At 40.1% G+C, this 22698-nt stretch overlaps 1 protein-coding gene across 2 annotated transcripts in view; it reads left to right on the top strand.

The window, feature by feature from the left end:
• The window catches only part of qpctla (glutaminyl-peptide cyclotransferase-like a), a 53984-nt gene that overhangs the window by 8008 nt on the left and 23278 nt on the right, over positions 1-22698 (top strand). The gene's annotated exons all lie outside the window — the stretch shown is intronic.

Below are 22698 nucleotides of genomic sequence, written 5' to 3'. Positions count from 1 at the left end.
CTACATCTGGGGAGCGATCTTTTTCTTTCTTAGGATGGTAAGGGAACAGTCATAAATGCCATTAACCCCAGTGATGGTTCGGTTTAAGGGACGGGGTTGAGGTAAGTCATATATTTATATATACAGTAATAACGTTAAGTCAACGGCGTTCATAAACACGCTGAAAAGCGATTATGCGTGTTGATAGCACGCCACGTTTTTTTTTTTGGGCAAAAAATTAAGTATCCCCAATCTTCTCGAAACTCTGGATTCTGATAGAGGGCCACGAGACTTAGACCTGAGCGCAAAAATGGAGGCTCTAGACCCTTCCAGAGCTGAGATATCGAAACTCAAAATTTCGACCCGAAAAAAAAACGACAGTGTTACCCCTTATGTTTTTTTTGGTTTTCGGTCGAAAAATCAAGTTTCTCCAATCTTCTCAAAACTCTGGATTATGATAGAGGGCCGCGAGACTTTGACCTGAGCGCAAAAATGGAGGCTCTAGACCCTTCCAGAGCTGAGATATCGAAACTCAAAATTTCGACCCGAAAAAAAAACGACAGTGTTACCCCTTACGTTTTTTTTGGTTTTCGGGCGAAAAATCAAGTTTCTCCAATCTTCTCAAAACTCTGGATTATGATAGAGGGCCGCGAGACTTTGACCTGAGCGCAAAAATGGAGGCTCTAGACCCTTCCAGAGCTGAGATATCGAAACTCAAAATTTCGACCCGAAAAAAAAAACGACAGTGTTACCCCTTACGTTTTTTTGGGTTTTCGGGCGAAAAATCAAGTTTCTCCAATCTTCTCAAAACTCTGGATTATGATAGAGGGCCGCGAGACTTTGACCTGAGCGCAAAAATGGAGGCTCTAGACCCTTCCAGAGCTGAGATATCGAAACTCAAAATTTCGACCCGAAAAAAAAACGACAGTGTTACCCCTTACGTTTTTTTTGGTTTTCGGGCGAAAAATCAAGTTTCTCCAATCTTCTCAAAACTCTGGATTGTGATAGAGGGCCGCGAGACTTTGACCTGAGCGCAAAAATGGAGGCTCTAGACCCTTCCAGAGCTGAGATATCGAAACTCAAAATTTCGACCCGAAAAAAAAACGACAGTGTTACCCCTTACGTTTTTTTTGGTTTTCGGGCGAAAAATCAAGTTTCTCCAATTTTCTCAAAACTCTGGATTATGATAGAGGGCCGCGAGACTTTGACCTGAGTGCAAAAATGGAGGCTCTAGACCCTTCCAGAGCTGAGATATCGAAACTCAAAATTTCGACCCGAAAAAAAAACGACAGTGTTACCCCTTACGTTTTTTTTGGTTTCCGGAGGAAAAATCAAGTTTCTCCAATCTTCTCAAAACTCTGGATTATGATAGAGGGCCGCGAGACTTTGTCCTGAGCGCAAAAATGGAGGCTCTAGACCCTTCCAGAGCTGAGATATCGAAACTCAAAATTTCGACCCGAAAAAAAAACGACAGTGTTACCCCTTACGTTTTTTTGGTTTTCGGGCGAAAAATCAAGTTTCTCCAATCTTCTCAAAACTCTGGATTATGATAGAGGGCCGCGAGACTTTGACCTGAGCCCAAAAATGGAGGCTCTAGACCCTTCCAGAGCTGAGATATCGAAACTCAAAATTTCGACCCGAAAAAAAAACGACAGTGTTACCCCTTACGTTTTTTTTGGTTTTCGGAGGAAAAATCAAGTTTCTCCAATCTTCTCAAAACTCTGGATTATGATAGAGGGCCGCGAGACTTTGTCCTGAGCGCAAAAATGGAGGCTCTAGACCCTTCCAGAGCTGAGATATCGAAACTCAAAATTTCGACCCGAAAAAAAAACGACAGTGTTACCCCTTACGTTTTTTTTGGTTTTCGGGCGAAAAATCAAGTTTCTCCAATCTTCTCAAAACTCTGGATTATGATAGAGGGCCGCGAGACTTTGTCCTGAGCGCAAAAATGGAGGCTCTAGACCCTTCCAGAGCTGAGATATCGAAACTCAAAATTTCGACCCGAAAAAAAAACGACAGTGTTACCCCTTACGTTTTTTTTGGTTTTCGGGCGAAAAATCAAGTTTCTCCAATCTTCTCAAAACTCTGGATTATGATAGAGGGCCGCGAGACTTTGTCCTGAGCGCAAAAATGGAGGCTCTAGACCCTTCCAGAGCTGAGATATCGAAACTCAAAATTTCGACCCGAAAAAAAAACGACAGTGTTACCCCTTACGTTTTTTTTGGTTTTCGGGCGAAAAATCAAGTTTCTCCAATCTTTTCAAAACTCTGGATTATGATAGAGGGCCGCGAGACTTTGTCCTGAGCGCAAAAATGGAGGCTCTAGACCCTTCCAGAGCTGAGATATCGAAACTCAAAATTTCGACCCGAAAAAAAAACGACAGTGTTACCCCTTACGTTTTTTTTGGTTTTCGGGCGAAAAATCAAGTTTCTCCAATCTTCTCAAAACTCTGGATTATGATAGAGGGCCGCGAGACTTTGACCTGAGCGCAAAAATGGAGGCTCTAGACCCTTCCAGAGCTGAGATATCGAAACTCAAAATTTCGACCCGAAAAAAAAACGACAGTGTTACCCCTTACGTTTTTTTTGGTTTTCGGGCGAAAAATCAAGTTTCTCCAATCTTCTCAAAACTCTGGATTATGATAGAGGGCCGCGAGACTTTGACCTGAGCGCAAAAATGGAGGCTCTAGACCCTTCCAGAGCTGAGATATCGAAACTCAAAATTTCGACCCGAAAAAAAAAAACGACAGTGTTACCCCTTACGTTTTTTTTGGTTTTCGAGCGAAAAATCAAGTTTCTCCAATCTTCTCAAAACTCTGGATTATGATAGAGGGCCGCGAGACTTTGACCTGAGCGCAAAAATGGAGGCTCTAGACCCTTCCAGAGCTGAGATATCGAAACTCAAAATTTCGACCCGAAAAAAAAACGACAGTGTTACCCCTTACGTTTTTTTTGGTTTTCGGGCGAAAAATCAAGTTTCTCCAATCTTCTCAAAACTCTGGATTGTGATAGAGGGCCGCGAGACTTTGACCTGAGCGCAAAAATGGAGGCTCTAGACCCTTCCAGAGCTGAGATATCGAAACTCAAAATTTCGACCCGAAAAAAAAACGACAGTGTTACCCCTTACGTTTTTTTTGGTTTTCGGGCGAAAAATCAAGTTTCTCCAATTTTCTCAAAACTCTGGATTGTGATAGAGGGCCGCGAGACTTTGACCTGAGCGCAAAAATGGAGGCTCTAGACCCTTCCAGAGCTGAGATATCGAAACTCAAAATTTCGACCCGAAAAAAAAACGACAGTGTTACCCCTTACGTTTTTTTTTGGTTTTCGGGCGAAAAATCAAGTTTCTCCAATCTTCTCAAAACTCTGGATTATGATAGAGGGCCGCGAGACTTTGACCTGAGCGCAAAAATGGAGGCTCTAGACCCTTCCAGAGCTGAGATATCGAAACTCAAAATTTCGACCCGAAAAAAAAACGACAGTGTTACCCCTTACGTTTTTTTTGGTTTTCGGGCGAAAAATCAAGTTTCTCCAATCTTCTCAAAACTCTGGATTATGATAGAGGGCCGCGAGACTTTGACCTGAGCGCAAAAATGGAGGCTCTAGACCCTTCCAGAGCTGAGATATCGAAACTCAAAATTTCGACCCGAAAAAAAAACGACAGTGTTACCCCTTACGTTTTTTTTTGGTTTTCGGAGGAAAAATCAAGTTTCTCCAATCTTCTCAAAACTCTGGATTATGATAGAGGGCCGCGAGACTTTGTCCTGAGCGCAAAAATGGAGGCTCTAGACCCTTCCAGAGCTGAGATATCGAAACTCAAAATTTCGACCCGAAAAAAAAACGACAGTGTTACCCCTTACGTTTTTTTTGGTTTTCGGGCGAAAAATCAAGTTTCTCCAATCTTCTCAAAACTCTGGATTATGATAGAGGGCCGCGAGACTTTGTCCTGAGCGCAAAAATGGAGGCTCTAGACCCTTCCAGAGCTGAGATATCGAAACTCAAAATTTCGACCCGAAAAAAAAACGACAGTGTTACCCCTTACGTTTTTTTTGGTTTTCGGGCGAAAAATCAAGTTTCTCCAATCTTCTCAAAACTCTGGATTATGATAGAGGGCCGCGAGACTTTGACCTGAGCGCAAAAATGGAGGCTCTAGACCCTTCCAGAGCTGAGATATCGAAACTCAAAATTTCGACCCGAAAAAAAAAACGACAGTGTTACCCCTTACGTTTTTTTTGGTTTTCGGGCGAAAAATCAAGTTTCTCCAATCTTCTCAAAACTCTGGATTATGATAGAGGGCCGCGAGACTTTGACCTGAGCGCAAAAATGGAGGCTCTAGACCCTTCCAGAGCTGAGATATCGAAACTCAAAATTTCGACCCGAAAAAAAAAACGACAGTGTTACCCCTTACGTTTTTTTTGGTTTTCGGGCGAAAAATCAAGTTTCTCCAATCTTCTCAAAACTCTGGATTATGATAGAGGGCCGCGAGACTTTGACCTGAGCGACAAAATGGAGGCTCTAGACCCTTCCAGAGCTGAGATATCGAAACTCAAAATTTCGACCCGAAAAAAAAAAACGACAGTGTTACCCCTTACGTTTTTTTTGGTTTTCGGGCGAAAAATCAAGTTTCTCCAATCTTCTCAAAACTCTGGATTATGATAGAGGGCCGCGAGACTTTGACCTGAGCGCAAAAATGGAGGCTCTAGACCCTTCCAGAGCTGAGATATCGAAACTCAAAATTTCGACCCGAAAAAAAAAACGACAGTGTTACCCCTTACGTTTTTTTTCATTTTCGGGCAAAAAATTAAGTTTCTCCAATCTTCTCAAAACTCTGGATTCTGATAGAGGGCTGTGAGACTTTGACCTGAGTGCAAAAATGGAGGCTCTAGACCCTTCCAGAGCTGAGATATCGAATTTTAAAATTTCGACCCGAAAAAAAAACGACAGTGTTACCCCTTACGTTTTCATTTTTGGGCGAAAAATTAAGTTTCTCCAATCTTCTCAAAACTCTGGATTATGATAGAGGGCTGTGAGACTTTGACCTGAGTGCAAAAATGGAGGCTCTAGACCCTTCCAGAGCTGAGATATCGAAACTCAAAATTTCGACCCGAAAAAAAAACGACAGTGTTACCCCTTACGTTTTTTTCATTTTTGGGCAAAAAATTAAGTTTCTCCAATCTTCTCAAAACTCTGGATTATGATAGAGGGCTGTGAGACTTTGACCTGAGTGCAAAAATGGAGGCTCTAGACCCTTCCAGAGCTGAGATATCGAAACTCAAAATTTTGACGCGAAAAAAAAACGACAGTGTTACCCCTTACGTTTTTTTCATTTTTGGGCAAAAAAATTAAGTTTCTCCAATCTTCTCAAAACTCTGGATTATGATAGAGGGCTGTGAGACTTTGACCTGAGTGCAAAAATGGAGGCTCTAGACCCTTCCAGAGCTGAGATGCCCCTTACGTTTTTTTTCATTTTTGGGCAAAAAATTACGTTTCTCCAATCTTCTCAAAACTCTGGATTATGATAGAGGGCTGTGAGACTTTGACTTGAGTGCAAAAATGGAGGCTCTAGACCCTTCCAGAGCTGAGATATCGAAACTCAAAATTTCGACCCGAAAAAAAAAACGACAGTGTTACCCCTTACGTTTTTTTCATTTTTGGGCGAAAAATTAAGTTTCTCCAATCTTCTCAAAACTCTGGATTATGATAGAGGGCTGTGAGACTTTGACCTGAGTGCAAAAATGGAGGCTCTAGACCCTTCCAGAGCTGAGATATCGAATTTCAAAATTTCGACCCGAAAAAAAAACGACAGTGTTACCCCTTACGTTTTTTTTCATTTTTGGGCAAAAAATTAAGTTTCTCCAATCTTCTCAAAACTCTGGATTATGATAGAGGGCTGTGAGACTTTGACCTGAGTGCAAAAATGGAGGCTCTAGACCCTTCCAGAGCTGAGATATCGAATTTTAAAATTTCGACCCGAAAAAAAAACGACAGTGTTACCCCTTACGTTTTTTTCATTTTTGGGTGAAAAATTAAGTTTCTCCAATCTTCTCAAAACTCTGGATTATGATAGAGGGCTGTGAGACTTTGACCTGAGTGCAAAAATGGAGGCTCTAGACCCTTCCAGAGCTAAGATATCGAAACTCAAAATTTTGACCCGAAAAAAAAACGACAGTGTTACCCCTTACGGTTTTTTCATTTTTGGGCAAAAAATTAAGTTTCTCCAATCTTCTCAAAACTCTGGATTATGATAGAGGGCGGTGAGACTTTGACCTGAGTGCAAAAATGGAGGCTCTAGACCCTTTCAGAGCTGAGATATCGAAACTCAAAATTTCGACCCGAAAAAAAAAACGACAGTGTTACCCCTTACGTTTTTTTTCATTTTCGGGCAAAAAATTAAGTTTCTCCAATCTTCTCAAAACTCTGGATTCTGATAGAGGGCTGTGAGACTTTGACCTGAGTGCAAAAATGGAGGCTCTAGACCCTTCCAGAGCTGAGATATCGAATTTTAAAATTTCGACCCGAAAAAAAAACGACAGTGTTACCCCTTACGTTTTTTTCATTTTTGGGCGAAAAATTAAGTTTCTCCAATCTTCTCAAAACTCTGGATTATGATAGAGGGCTGTGAGACTTTGACCTGAGTGCAAAAATGGAGGCTCTAGACCCTTCCAGAGCTGAGATATCGAAACTCAAAATTTCGACCCGAAAAAAAAACGACAGTGTTACCCCTTACGTTTTTTTCATTTTTGGGCGAAAAATTAAGTTTCTCCAATCTTCTCAAAACTCTGGATTATGATAGAGGGCTGTGAGACTTTGACCTGAGTGCAAAAATGGAGGCTCTAGACCCTTCCGGAGCTGAGATATCGAAACTCAAAATTTCGACCCGAAAAAAAAAACGACAGTGTTACCCCTTACGTTTTTTTCATTTTTGGGCAAAAAATTAAGTTTCTCCAATCTTCTCAAAACTCTGGATTATGATAGAGGGCTGTGAGACTTTGACCTGAGTGCAAAAATGGAGGCTCTAGACCCTTCCAGAGCTGAGATATCGAAACTCAAAATTTCGACCCGAAAAAAAAAACGACAGTGTTACCCCTTACGTTTTTTTCATTTTTGGGCAAAAAATTAAGTTTCTCCAATCTTCTCAAAACTCTGGATTATGATAGAGGGCTGTGAGACTTTGACCTGAGTGCAAAAATGGAGACTCTAGACCCTTCCAGAGCTGAGATATCGAAACTCAAAATTTTGACCCGAAAAAAAAACGACAGTGTTACCCCTTACGTTTTTTTCATTTTTGGGCAAAAAAATTAAGTTTCTCCAATCTTCTCAAAACTCTGGATTATGATAGAGGGCTGTGAGACTTTGACCTGAGTGCAAAAATGGAGGCTCTAGACCCTTCCAGAGCTGAGATACCCCTTACGTTTTTTTTCATTTTTGGGCAAAAAATTAAGTTTCTCCAATCTTCTCAAAACTCTGGATTATGATAGAGGGCTGTGAGACTTTGACTTGAGTGCAAAAATGGAGGCTCTAGACCCTTCCAGAGCTGAGATATCGAAACTCAAAATTTCGACCCGAAAAAAAAAACGACAGTGTTACCCCTTACGTTTTTTTCATTTTTGGGCGAAAAATTAAGTTTCTCCAATCTTCTCAAAACTCTGGATTATGATAGAGGGCTGTGAGACTTTGACCTGAGTGCAAAAATGGAGGCTCTAGACCCTTCCAGAGCTGAGATATCGAATTTCAAAATTTCGACCCGAAAAAAAAACGACAGTGTTACCCCTTACGTTTTTTTTCATTTTTGGGCAAAAAATTAAGTTTCTCCAATCTTCTCAAAACTCTGGATTATGATAGAGGGCTGTGAGACTTTGACCTGAGTGCAAAAATGGAGGCTCTAGACCCTTCCAGAGCTGAGATATCGAATTTCAAAATTTCGACCCGAAAAAAAAACGACAGTGTTACCCCTTACGTTTTTTTCATTTTTGGGCGAAAAATTAAGTTTCTCCAATCTTCTCAAAACTCTGGATTATGATAGAGGGCTGTGAGACTTTGACCTGAGTGCAAAAATGGAGGCTCTAGACCCTTCCAGAGCTGAGATATCGAAACTCAAAATTTTGACCCGAAAAAAAAACGACAGTGTTACCCCTTACGGTTTTTTCATTTTTGGGCAAAAAATTAAGTTTCTCCAATCTTCTCAAAACTCTGGATTATGATAGAGGGCGGTGAGACTTTGACCTGAGTGCAAAAATGGAGGCTCTAGACCCTTCCAGAGCTGAGATATCGAAACTCAAAATTTCGACCCGAAAAAAAAAACGACAGTGTTACCCCTTACGTTTTTTTTCATTTTCGGGCAAAAAATTAAGTTTCTCCAATCTTCTCAAAACTCTGGATTCTGATAGAGGGCTGTGAGACTTTGACCTGAGTGCAAAAATGGAGGCTCTAGACCCTTCCAGAGCTGAGATATCGAATTTTAAAATTTCGACCCGAAAAAAAAACGACAGTGTTACCCCTTACGTTTTTTTCATTTTTGGGCGAAAAATTAAGTTTCTCCAATCTTCTCAAAACTCTGGATTATGATAGAGGGCTGTGAGACTTTGACCTGAGTGCAAAAATGGAGGCTCTAGACCCTTCCAGAGCTGAGATATCGAAACTCAAAATTTCGACCCGAAAAAAAAACGACAGTGTTACCCCTTACGTTTTTTTCATTTTTGGGCAAAAAATTAAGTTTCTCCAATCTTCTCAAAACTCTGGATTATGATAGAGGGCTGTGAGACTTTGACCTGAGTGCAAAAATGGAGGCTCTAGACCCTTCCAGAGCTGAGATATCGAAACTCAAAATTTCGACCCGAAAAAAAAGCGACAGTGTTACCCCTTACGTTTTTTTTGGTTTTCGGGCGAAAAATCAAGTTTCTCCAATCTTCTCAAAACTCTGGATTGTGATAGAGGGCCGCGAGACTTTGACCTGAGCGCAAAAATGGAGGCTCTAGACCCTTCCAGAGCTGAGATATCGAAACTCAAAATTTCGACCCGAAAAAAAAAACGACAGTGTTACCCCTTACGTTTTTTTTGGTTTTCGGGCGAAAAATCAAGTTTCTCCAATCTTCTCAAAACTCTGGATTGTGATAGAGGGCCGCGAGACTTTGACCTGAGCGCAAAAATGGAGGCTCTAGATCCATCCAGAGCTGAGATATCGAAACTCAAAATTTCGACCCGAAAAAAAAAAAACGACAGTGTTACCCCTTACGTTTTTTTTGGTTTTCGGGCGAAAAATCAAGTTTCTCCAATCTTTTTAAAACTCTGGATTATGATAGAGGGCCGCGAGACTTTGACCTGAGCGCAAAAATGGAGGCTCTAGACCCTTCCAGAGCTGAGATATCGAAACTCAAAATTTCGACCCGAAAAAAAAAACGACAGTGTTACCCCTTACGTTTTTTTCATTTTTGGGCAAAAAATTAAGTTTCTCCAATCTTCTCAAAACTCTGGATTATGATAGAGGGCTGTGAGACTTTGACCTGAGTGCAAAAATGGAGGCTCTAGACCCTTCCAGAGCTGAGATATCGAAACTCAAAATTTCGACCCGAAAAAAAAAACGACAGTGTTACCCCTTACGTTTTTTTCATTTTTGGGCAAAAAATTAAGTTTCTCCAATCTTCTCAAAACTCTGGATTATGATAGAGGGCTGTGAGACTTTGACCTGAGTGCAAAAATGGAGACTCTAGACCCTTCCAGAGCTGAGATATCGAAACTCAAAATTTTGACCCGAAAAAAAAACGACAGTGTTACCCCTTACGTTTTTTTCATTTTTGGGCAAAAATATTAAGTTTCTCCAATCTTCTCAAAACTCTGGATTATGATAGAGGGCTGTGAGACTTTGACCTGAGTGCAAAAATGGAGGCTCTAGACCCTTCCAGAGCTGAGATACCCCTTACGTTTTTTTTTCATTTTTGGGCAAAAAATTAAGTTTCTCCAATCTTCTCAAAACTCTGGATTATGATAGAGAGCTATGAGACTTTGACCTGAGTGCAAAAATGGAGGCTCTAGACCCTTCCAGAGCTGAGATATCGAAACTCAAAATTTCGACCCGAAAAAAAAACCGACAGTGTTACCCCTTATGTTTTTTTCATTTTAGGGCGAAAAATTAAGTTTCTCCAATCTTCTCAAAACTCTGGATTATGATAGAGGGCTGTGAGACTTTGACCTGAGTGCAAAAATGGAGGCTCTAGACCCTTCCAGAGCTGAGATATCGAATTTCAAAATTTCGACCCGAAAAAAAAACGACAGTGTTACCCCTTACGTTTTTTTTCATTTTTGGGCAAAAAATTAAGTTTCTCCAATCTTCTCAAAACTCTGGATTATGATAGAGGGCTGTGAGACTTTGACCTGAGTGCAAAAATGGAGGCTCTAGACCCTTCCAGAGCTGAGATATCGAATTTTAAAATTTCGACCCGAAAAAAAAACGACAGTGTTACCCCTTACGTTTTTTTCATTTTTGGGCGAAAAATTAAGTTTCTCCAATCTTCTCAAAACTCTGGATTATGATAGAGGGCTGTGAGACTTTGACCTGAGTGCAAAAATGGAGGCTCTAGACCCTTCCAGAGCTGAGATATCGAAACTCAAAATTTTGACCCGAAAAAAAACGACAGTGTTACCCCTTACGGTTTTTTCATTTTTGGGCAAAAAATTAAGTTTCTCCAATCTTCTCAAAACTCTGGATTATGATAGAGGGCGGTGAGACTTTGACCTGAGTGCAAAAATGGAGGCTCTAGACCCTTCCAGAGCTGAGATATCGAAACTCAAAATTTCGACCCGAAAAAAAAAACGACAGTGTTACCCCTTACGTTTTTTTTCATTTTCGGGCAAAAAATTAAGTTTCTCCAATCTTCTCAAAACTCTGGATTCTGATAGAGGGCTGTGAGACTTTGACCTGAGTGCAAAAATGGAGGCTCTAGACCCTTCCAGAGCTGAGATATCGAATTTTAAAATTTCGACCCGAAAAAAAAACGACAGTGTTACCCCTTACGTTTTTTTCATTTTTGGGCGAAAAATTAAGTTTCTCCAATCTTCTCAAAACTCTGGATTATGATAGGGGGCTGTGAGACTTTGACCTGAGTGCAAAAATGGAGGCTCTAGACCCTTCCAGAGCTGAGATATCGACACTCAAAATTTCGACCCGAAAAAAAAACGACAGTGTTACCCCTTACGTTTTTTTCATTTTTGGGCAAAAAATTAAGTTTCTCCAATCTTCTCAAAACTCTGGATTATGATAGAGGGCTGTGAGACTTTGACCTGAGTGCAAAAATGGAGGCTCTAGACCCTTCCAGAGCTGAGATATCGAAACTCAAAATTTTGACCCGAAAAAAAAAACGACAGTGTTACCCCTTACGTTTTTTTCATTTTTGGGCGAAAAATTAAGTTTCTCCAATCTTCTCAAAACTCTGGATTATGATAGAGGGCTGTGAGACTTTGACCTGAGTGCAAAAATGGAGGCTCTAGACCCTTCCAGAGCTGAGATATCGAAACTCAAAATTTCGACCTGAAAAAAAAAACGACAGTGTTACCCCTTACGTTTTTTTTCATTTTCGGGCAAAAAATTAAGTTTCTCCAATCTTCTCAAAACTCTGGATTCTGATAGAGGGCTGTGAGACTTTGACCTGAGTGCAAAAATGGAGGCTCTAGACCCTTCCAGAGCTGAGATATCGAATTTTAAAATTTCGACCCGAAAAAAAAACGACAGTGTTACCCCTTACGTTTTTTTTGGTTTTTGGGCGAAAAATCAAGTTTCTCCAATCTTCTCAAAACTCTGGATTATGATAGAGGGCCGCGAGACTTTGACCTGAGCGCAAAAATGGAGGCTCTAGATCCTTCCAGAGCTGAGATATCGAAACTCAAAATTTCGACCCGAAAAAAAAACGACAGTGTTACCCCTTACGTTTTTTTTGGTTTTCGGGCGAAAAATCAAGTTTCTCCAATCTTCTCAAAACTCTGGATTATGATAAAGGGCCGCGAGACTTTGTCCTGAGCGCAAAAATGGAGGCTCTAGACCCTTCCAGAGCTGAGATATCGAAACTCAAAATTTCGACCCGAAAAAAAAACGACAGTGTTACCCCTTACGTTTTTTTTCATTTTCGGGCAAAAAATTAAGTTTCTCCAATCTTCTAAAAACTCTGGATTCTGATAGAGGGCTGTGAGACTTTGACCTGAGTGCAAAAATGGAGGCTCTAGACCCTTCCAGAGCTGAGATATCGAAACTCAAAATTTCGACCCGAAAAAAAAAACGACAGTGTTACCCCTTACGTTTTTTTCATTTTTGGGCGAAAAATTAAGTTTCTCCAATCTTCTCAAAACTCTGGATTATGATAGAGGGCTGTGAGACTTTGACCTGAGTGCAAAAATGGAGGCTCTAGACCCTTCCAGAGCTGAGATACCCCTTACGTTTTTTTTTTCATTTTTGGGCAAAAAATTAAGTTTCTCCAATCTTCTCAAAACTCTGGATTATGATAGAGGGCTGTGAGACTTTGACTTGAGTGCAAAAATGGAGGCTCTAGACCCTTCCAGAGCTGAGATATCGAAACTCAAAATTTCGACCCGAAAAAAAAAACGACAGTGTTACCCCTTACGTTTTTTTCATTTTTGGGCGAAAAATTAAGTTTCTCCAATCTTCTCAAAACTCTGGATTATGATAGAGGGCTGTGAGACTTTGACCTGAGTGCAAAAATGGAGGCTCTAGACCCTTCCAGAGCTGAGATATCGAATTTCAAAATTTCGACCCGAAAAAAAAAACGACAGTGTTACCCCTTACGTTTTTTTTCATTTTCGGGCAAAAAATTAAGTTTCTCCAATCTTCTCAAAACTCTGGATTCTGATAGAGGGCTGTGAGACTTTGACCTGAGTGCAAAAATGGAGGCTCTAGACCCTTCCAGAGCTGAGATATCGAATTTTAAAATTTCGACCCGAAAAAAAAACGACAGTGTTACCCCTTACGTTTTTTTCATTTTTGGGCGAAAAATTAAGTTTCTCCAATCTTCTCAAAACTCTGGATTATGATAGAGGGCTGTGAGACTTTGACCTGAGTGCAAAAATGGAGGCTCTAGACCCTTCCAGAGCTGAGATATCGAAACTCAAAATTTCGACCCGAAAAAAAAACGACAGTGTTACCCCTTACGTTTTTTTCATTTTTGGGCAAAAAATTAAGTTTCTCCAATCTTCTCAAAACTCTGGATTATGATAGAGGGCTGTGAGACTTTGACCTGAGTGCAAAAATGGAGGCTCTAGACCCTTCCAGAGCTGAGATATCGAAACTCAAAATTTCGACCCGAAAAAAAACGACAGTGTTACCCTTCACGTTTTTTTCATTTTTGGGCGAAAAATTAAGTTTCTCCAATCTTCTCAAAACTCTGGATTATGATAGAGGGCTGTGAGACTTTGACCTGAGTGCAAAAATGGAGGCTCTAGACCCTTCCAGAGCTGAGATATCGAATTTTAAAATTTCGACCCGAAAAAAAAACGACAGTGTTACCCCTTACGTTTTTTTTCATTTTCGGGCGAAAAATTAAGTTTCTCCAATCTTCTAAAAACTCTGGATTCTGATAGAGGGCTGTGAGACTTTGACCTGAGTGCAAAAATGGAGGCTCTAGACCCTTCCAGAGCTGAGATATCGAATTTTAAAATTTCGACCCGAAAAAAAAACGACAGTGTTACCCCTTACGTTTTTTTCATTTTTGGGCGAAAAATTAAGTTTCTCCAATCTTCTCAAAACTCTGGATTATGATAGAGGGCTGTGAGACTTTGACCTGAGTGCAAAAATGGAGGCTCTAGACCCTTCCAGAGCTGAGATATCGAAACTCAAAATTTCGACCCGAAAAAAAAACGACAGTGTTACCCCTTACGTTTTTTTCATTTTTGGGCAAAAAATTAAGTTTCTCCAATCTTCTCAAAACTCTGGATTATGATAGAGGGCTGTGAGACTTTGACCTGAGTGCAAAAATGGAGGCTCTAGACCCTTCCAGAGCTGAGATATCGAAACTCAAAATTTCGACCCGAAAAAAAAACGACAGTGTTACCCTTCACGTTTTTTTCATTTTTGGGCGAAAAATTAAGTTTCTCCAATCTTCTCAAAACTCTGGATTATGATAGAGGGCTGTGAGACTTTGACCTGAGTGCAAAAATGGAGGCTCTAGACCCTTCCAGAGCTGAGATATCGAATTTTAAAATTTCGACCCGAAAAAAAAACGACAGTGTTACCCCTTACGTTTTTTTTCATTTTCGGGCGAAAAATTAAGTTTCTCCAATCTTCTAAAAACTCTGGATTCTGATAGAGGGCTGTGAGACTTTGACCTGAGTGCAAAAATGGAGGCTCTAGACCCTTCCAGAGCTGAGATATCGAATTTTAAAATTTCGACCCGAAAAAAAAACGACAGTGTTACCCCTTACGTTTTTTTCATTTTTGGGCGAAAAATTAAGTTTCTCCAATCTTCTCAAAACTCTGGATTATGATAGAGGGCTGTGAGACTTTGACCTGAGTGCAAAAATGGAGGCTCTAGACCCTTCCAGAGCTGAGATATCGAAACTCAAAATTTCGACCCGAAAAAAAAACGACAGTGTTACCCCTTACGTTTTTTTTCATTTTTGGGCGAAAAATTAAGTTTCTCCAATCTTCTAAAAACTCTGGATTCTGATAGAGGGCTGTGAGACTTTGACCTGAGTGCAAAAATGGAGGCTCTAGACCCTTCCAGAGCTGAGATATCGAATTTTAAAATTTCGACCCGAAAAAAAAACGACAGTGTTACCCCTTACGTTTTTTTCATTTTTGGGCGAAAAATTAAGTTTCTCCAATCTTCTCAAAACTCTGGATTATGATAGAGGGCTGTGAGACTTTGACCTGAGTGCAAAAATGGAGGCTCTAGACCCTTCCAGAGCTGAGATATCGAAACTCAAAATTTCGACCCGAAAAAAAAACGACAGTGTTACCCCTTACGTTTTTTTCATTTTTGGGCGAAAAATTAAGTTTCTCCAATCTTCTCAAAACTCTGGATTATGATAGAGGGCTGTGAGACTTTGACCTGAGTGCAAAAATGGAGGCTCTAGACCCTTCCAGAGCTGAGATATCGAAACTCAAAATTTCGACCCGAAAAAAAAAACGACAGTGTTACCCCTTACGTTTTTTTCATTTTTGGGCAAAAAATTAAGTTTCTCCAATCTTCTCAAAACTCTGGATTATGATAGAGGGCTGTGAGACTTTGACCTGAGTGCAAAAATGGAGGCTCTAGACCCTTCCAGAGCTGAGATACCCCTTACGTTTTTTTTTTCATTTTTGGGCAAAAAATTAAGTTTCTCCAATCTTCTCAAAACTCTGGATTATGATAGAGGGCTGTGAGACTTTGACTTGAGTGCAAAAATGGAGGCTCTAGACCCTTCCAGAGCTGAGATATCGAAACTCAAAATTTCGACCCGAAAAAAAAACGACAGTGTTACCCCTTACGTTTTTTTCATTTTTGGGCGAAAAATTAAGTTTCTCCAATCTTCTCAAAACTCTGGATTATGATAGAGGGCTGTGAGACTTTGACCTGAGTGCAAAAATGGAGGCTCTAGACCCTTCCAGAGCTGAGATATCGAATTTCAAAATTTCGACCCGAAAAAAAAACGACAGTGTTACCCCTTACGTTTTTTTTCATTTTTGGGCAAAAAATTAAGTTTCTCCAATCTTCTCAAAACTCTGGATTATGATAGAGGGCTGTGAGACTTTGACCTGAGTGCAAAAATGGAGGCTCTAGACCCTTCCAGAGCTGAGATATCGAATTTTAAAATTTCGACCCGAAAAAAAAAACGACAGTGTTACCCCTTACGTTTTTTTCATTTTTGGGCGAAAAATTAAGTTTCTCCAATCTTCTCAAAACTCTGGATTATGATAGAGGGCTGTGAGACTTTGACCTGAGTGCAAAAATGGAGGCTCTAGACCCTTCCAGAGCTGAGATATCGAAACTCAAAATTTTGACCCGAAAAAAAAACGACAGTGTTACCCCTTACGGTTTTTTCATTTTTGGGCAAAAAATTAAGTTTCTCCAATCTTCTCAAAACTCTGGATTATGATAGAGGGCGGTGAGACTTTGACCTGAGTGCAAAAATGGAGGCTCTAGACCCTTCCAGAGCTGAGATATCGAAACTCAAAATTTCGACCCGAAAAAAAAAAACGACAGTGTTACCCCTTACGTTTTTTTTCATTTTCGGGCAAAAAATTAAGTTTCTCCAATCTTCTCAAAACTCTGGATTCTGATAGAGGGCTGTGAGACTTTGACCTGAGTGCAAAAATGGAGGCTCTAGACCCTTCCAGAGCTGAGATATCGAATGTTAAAATTTCGACCCGAAAAAAAAACGACAGTGTTACCCCTTACGTTTTTTTCATTTTTGGGCGAAAAATTAAGTTTCTCCAATCTTCTCAAAACTCTGGATTATGATAGAGGGCTGTGAGACTTTGACCTGAGTGCAAAAATGGAGGCTCTAGACCCTTCCAGAGCTGAGATATCGAAACTCAAAATTTCGACCCGAAAAAAAACGACAGTGTTACCTCTTACGTTTTTTTCATTTTTGGGCAAAAAATTAAGTTTCTCCAATCTTCTCAAAACTCTGGATTATGATAGAGGGCTGTGAGACTTTGACCTGAGTGCAAAAATGGAGGCTCTAGACCCTTCCAGAGCTGAGATATCGAAACTCAAAATTTCGACCCGAAAAAAAAAACGACAGTGTTACCCTTTACGTTTTTTTCATTTTTGGGCGAAAAATTAAGTTTCTCCAATCTTCTCAAAACTCTGGATTATGATAGAGGGCTGTGAGACTTTGACCTGAGTGCAAAAATGGAGGCTCTAGACCCTTCCAGAGCTGAGATATCGAAACTCAAAATTTCGACCCGAAAAAAAAACGACAGTGTTACCCCTTACGTTTTTTTTCATTTTCGGGCGAAAAATTAAGTTTCTCCAATCTTCTAAAAACTCTGGATTCTGATAGAGGGCTGTGAGACTTTGACCTGAGTGCAAAAATGGAGGCTCTAGACCCTTCCAGAGCTGAGATATCGAATTTTAAAATTTCGACCCGAAAAAAAAACGACAGTGTTACCCCTTACGTTTTTTTCATTTTTGGGCGAAAAATTAAGTTTCTCCAATCTTCTCAAAACTCTGGATTATGATAGAGGGCTGTGAGACTTTGACCTGAGTGCAAAAATGGAGGCTCTAGACCCTTCCAGAGCTGAGATATCGAAACTCAAAATTTCGACCCGAAAAAAAAACGACAGTGTTACCCCTTACGTTTTTTTTCATTTTCGGGCAAAAAATTAAGTTTCTCCAATCTTCTAAAAACTCTGGATTCTGATAGAGGGCTGTGAGACTTTGACCTGAGTGCAAAAATGGAGGCTCTAGACCCTTCCAGAGCTGAGATATCGAATTTTAAAATTTCGACCCGAAAAAAAAACGACAGTGTTATCCCTTACGTTTTTTTTGGTTTTTGGGCGAAAAATCAAGTTTCTCCAATCTTCTCAAAACTCTGGATTATGATAGAGGGCCGCGAGACTTTGACCTGAGCGCAAAAATGGAGGCTCTAGATCCTTCCAGAGCTGAGATATCGAAACTCAAAATTTCGACCCGAAAAAAAACGACAGTGTTACCCCTTACGTTTTTTTTGGTTTTCGGGCGAAAAATCAAGTTTCTCCAATCTTCTCAAAACTCTGGATTATGATAAAGGGCCGCGAGACTTTGTCCTGAGCGCAAAAATGGAGGCTCTAGACCCTTCTAGAGCTGAGATATCGAAACTCAAAATTTCGACCCGAAAAAAAAACGACAGTGTTACCCCTTACGTTTTTTTCATTTTTGGGCGAAAAATTAAGTTTCTCCAATCTTCTCAAAACTCTGGATTATGATAGAGGGCTGTGAGACTTTGACCTGAGTGCAAAAATGGAGGCTCTAGACCCTTCCAGAGCTGAGATATCGAAACTCAAAATTTCGACCCGAAAAAAAAAAACGACAGTGTTACCCCTTACGTTTTTTTCATTTTTGGGCAAAAAATTAAGTTTCTCCAATCTTCTCAAAACTCTGGATTATGATAGAGGGCTGTGAGACTTTGACCTGAGTGCAAAAATGGAGACTCTAGACCCTTCCAGAGCTGAGATATCGAAACTCAAAATTTTGACCCGAAAAAAAAAACGACAGTGTTACCCCTTACGTTTTTTTCATTTTTGGGCAAAAAAATTAAGTTTCTCCAATCTTCTCAAAACTCTGGATTATGATAGAGGGCTGTGAGACTTTGACCTGAGTGCAAAAATGGAGGCTCTAGACCCTTCCAGAGCTGAGATACCCCTTACGTTTTTTTTTCATTTTTGGGCAAAAAATTAAGTTTCTCCAATCTTCTCAAAACTCTGGATTATGATAGAGGGCTGTGAGACTTTGACCTGAGTGCAAAAATGGAGGCTCTAGACCCTTCCAGAGCTGAGATATCGAAACTCAAAATTTCGACCCGAAAAAAAAAACGACAGTGTTACCCCTTACGTTTTTTTCATTTTTGGGCGAAAAATTAAGTTTCTCCAATCTTCTCAAAACTCTGGATTATGATAGTGGGCTGTGAGACTTTGACCTGAGTGCAAAAATGGAGGCTCTAGACCCTTCCAGAGCTGAGATATCGAATTTCAAAATTTCGACCCGAAAAAAAAACGACAGTGTTACCCCTTACGTTTTTTTTCATTTTTGGGCAAAAAATTAAGTTTCTCCAATCTTCTCAAAACTCTGGATTATGATAGAGGGCTGTGAGACTTTGACCTTAGTGCAAAAATGGAGGCTCTAGACCCTTCCAGAGCTGAGATATCGAATTTTAAAATTTCGACCCGAAAAAAAAACGACAGTGTTACCCCTTACGGTTTTTTCATTTTTGGGCAAAAAATTAAGTTTCTCCAATCTTCTCAAAACTCTGGATTATGATAGAGGGCGGTGAGACTTTGACCTGAGTGCAAAAATGGAGGCTCTAGACCCTTCCAGAGCTGAGATATCGAAACTCAAAATTTCGACCCGAAAAAAAAAACGACAGTGTTACCCCTTACGTTTTTTTCATTTTCGGGCAAAAAATTAAGTTTCTCCAATCCTCTCAAAACTCTGGATTCTGATAGAGGGCTGTGAGACTTTGACCTGAGTGCAAAAATGGAGGCTCTAGACCCTTCCAGAGCTGAGATATCGAATTTTAAAATTTCGACCCGAAAAAAAAACGACAGTGTTACCCCTTACGTTTTTTTCATTTTTGGGCGAAAAATTAAGTTTCTCCAATCTTCTCAAAACTCTGGATTATGATAGAGGGCTGTGAGACTTTGACCTGAGTGCAAAAATGGAGGCTCTAGACCCTTCCAGAGCTGAGATATCGAAACTCAAAATTTCGACCCGAAAAAAAAACGACAGTGTTACCCCTTACGTTTTTTTCATTTTTGGGCGAAAAATTAAGTTTCTCCAATCTTCTCAAAACTCTGGATTATGATAGAGGGCTGTGAGACTTTGACCTGAGTGCAAAAATGGAGGCTCTAGACCCTTCCAGAGCTGAGATATCGAAACTCAAAATTTCGACCCGAAAAAAAAACGACAGTGTTACCCTTTACGTTTTTTTCATTTTTGGGCGAAAAATTAAGTTTCTCCAATCTTCTCAAAACTCTGGATTATGATAGAGGGCTGTGAGACTTTGACCTGAGTGCAAAAATGGAGGCTCTAGACCCTTCCAGAGCTGAGATATCGAAACTCAAAATTTCGACCCGAAAAAAAAACGACAGTGTTACCCCTTACGTTTTTTTTCATTTTCGGGCGAAAAATTAAGTTTCTCCAATCTTCTAAAAACTCTGGATTCTGATAGAGGGCTGTGAGACTTTGACCTGAGTGCAAAAATGGAGGCTCTAGACCCTTCCAGAGCTGAGATATCGAATTTTAAAATTTCGACCCGAAAAAAAAACGACAGTGTTACCCCTTACGTTTTTTTCATTTTTGGGCGAAAAATTAAGTTTCTCCAATCTTCTCAAAACTCTGGATTATGATAGAGGGCTGTGAGACTTTGACCTGAGTGCAAAAATGGAGGCTCTAGACCCTTCCAGAGCTGAGATATCGAAACTCAAAATTTCGACCCGAAAAAAAACGACAGTGTTACCTCTTACGTTTTTTTCATTTTTGGGCAAAAAATTAAGTTTCTCCAATCTTCTCAAAACTCTGGATTATGATAGAGGGCTGTGAGACTTTGACCTGAGTGCAAAAATGGAGGCTCTAGACCCTTCCAGAGCTGAGATATCGAAACTCAAAATTTCGACCCGAAAAAAAAACGACAGTGTTACCCTTTACGTTTTTTTCATTTTTGGGCGAAAAATTAAGTTTCTCCAATCTTCTCAAAACTCTGGATTATGATAGAGGGCTGTGAGACTTTGACCTGAGTGCAAAAATGGAGGCTCTAGACCCTTCCAGAGCTGAGATATCGAAACTCAAAATTTCGACCCGAAAAAAAAACGACAGTGTTACCCCTTACGTTTTTTTTCATTTTCGGGCGAAAAATTAAGTTTCTCCAATCTTCTAAAAACTCTGGATTCTGATAGAGGGCTGTGAGACTTTGACCTGAGTGCAAAAATGGAGGCTCTAGACCCTTCCAGAGCTGAGATATCGAATTTTAAAATTTCGACCCGAAAAAAAAACGACAGTGTTACCCCTTACGTTTTTTTCATTTTTGGGCGAAAAATTAAGTTTCTCCAATCTTCTCAAAACTCTGGATTATGATAGAGGGCTGTGAGACTTTGACCTGAGTGCAAAAATGGAGGCTCTAGACCCTTCCAGAGCTGAGATATCGAAACTCAAAATTTCGACCCGAAAAAAAAACGACAGTGTTACCCCTTACGTTTTTTTTCATTTTCGGGCAAAAAATTAAGTTTCTCCAATCTTCTAAAAACTCTGGATTCTGATAGAGGGCTGTGAGACTTTGACCTGAGTGCAAAAATGGAGGCTCTAGACCCTTCCAGAGCTGAGATATCGAATTTTAAAATTTCGACCCGAAAAAAAAACGACAGTGTTATCCCTTACGTTTTTTTTGGTTTTTGGGCGAAAAATCAAGTTTCTCCAATCTTCTCAAAACTCTGGATTATGATAGAGGGCCGCGAGACTTTGACCTGAGCGCAAAAATGGAGGCTCTAGATCCTTCCAGAGCTGAGATATCGAAACTCAAAATTTCGACCCGAAAAAAAACGACAGTGTTACCCCTTACGTTTTTTTTGGTTTTCGGGCGAAAAATCAAGTTTCTCCAATCTTCTCAAAACTCTGGATTATGATAAAGGGCCGCGAGACTTTGTCCTGAGCGCAAAAATGGAGGCTCTAGACCCTTCTAGAGCTGAGATATCGAAACTCAAAATTTCGACCCGAAAAAAAAACGACAGTGTTACCCCTTACGTTTTTTTCATTTTTGGGCGAAAAATTAAGTTTCTCCAATCTTCTCAAAACTCTGGATTATGATAGAGGGCTGTGAGACTTTGACCTGAGTGCAAAAATGGAGGCTCTAGACCCTTCCAGAGCTGAGATATCGAAACTCAAAATTTCGACCCGAAAAAAAAAAACGACAGTGTTACCCCTTACGTTTTTTTCATTTTTGGGCAAAAAATTAAGTTTCTCCAATCTTCTCAAAACTCTGGATTATGATAGAGGGCTGTGAGACTTTGACCTGAGTGCAAAAATGGAGACTCTAGACCCTTCCAGAGCTGAGATATCGAAACTCAAAATTTTGACCCGAAAAAAAAAACGACAGTGTTACCCCTTACGTTTTTTTCATTTTTGGGCAAAAAAATTAAGTTTCTCCAATCTTCTCAAAACTCTGGATTATGATAGAGGGCTGTGAGACTTTGACCTGAGTGCAAAAATGGAGGCTCTAGACCCTTCCAGAGCTGAGATACCCCTTACGTTTTTTTTTCATTTTTGGGCAAAAAATTAAGTTTCTCCAATCTTCTCAAAACTCTGGATTATGATAGAGGGCTGTGAGACTTTGACCTGAGTGCAAAAATGGAGGCTCTAGACCCTTCCAGAGCTGAGATATCGAAACTCAAAATTTCGACCCGAAAAAAAAAACGACAGTGTTACCCCTTACGTTTTTTTCATTTTTGGGCGAAAAATTAAGTTTCTCCAATCTTCTCAAAACTCTGGATTATGATAGTGGGCTGTGAGACTTTGACCTGAGTGCAAAAATGGAGGCTCTAGACCCTTCCAGAGCTGAGATATCGAATTTCAAAATTTCGACCCGAAAAAAAAACGACAGTGTTACCCCTTACGTTTTTTTTCATTTTTGGGCAAAAAATTAAGTTTCTCCAATCTTCTCAAAACTCTGGATTATGATAGAGGGCTGTGAGACTTTGACCTTAGTGCAAAAATGGAGGCTCTAGACCCTTCCAGAGCTGAGATATCGAATTTTAAAATTTCGACCCGAAAAAAAAACGACAGTGTTACCCCTTACGGTTTTTTCATTTTTGGGCAAAAAATTAAGTTTCTCCAATCTTCTCAAAACTCTGGATTATGATAGAGGGCGGTGAGACTTTGACCTGAGTGCAAAAATGGAGGCTCTAGACCCTTCCAGAGCTGAGATATCGAAACTCAAAATTTCGACCCGAAAAAAAAAACGACAGTGTTACCCCTTACGTTTTTTTCATTTTCGGGCAAAAAATTAAGTTTCTCCAATCCTCTCAAAACTCTGGATTCTGATAGAGGGCTGT

The sequence above is a fragment of the Pimephales promelas genome, chromosome 10, assembly GCF_988280905.1.
Source record: "Pimephales promelas chromosome 10, fPimPro1.hap1.1, whole genome shotgun sequence".
Taxonomy (NCBI): domain Eukaryota; kingdom Metazoa; phylum Chordata; class Actinopteri; order Cypriniformes; family Leuciscidae; genus Pimephales; species Pimephales promelas.
This window is presented reverse-complemented; position numbering and strand designations above follow the sequence as displayed.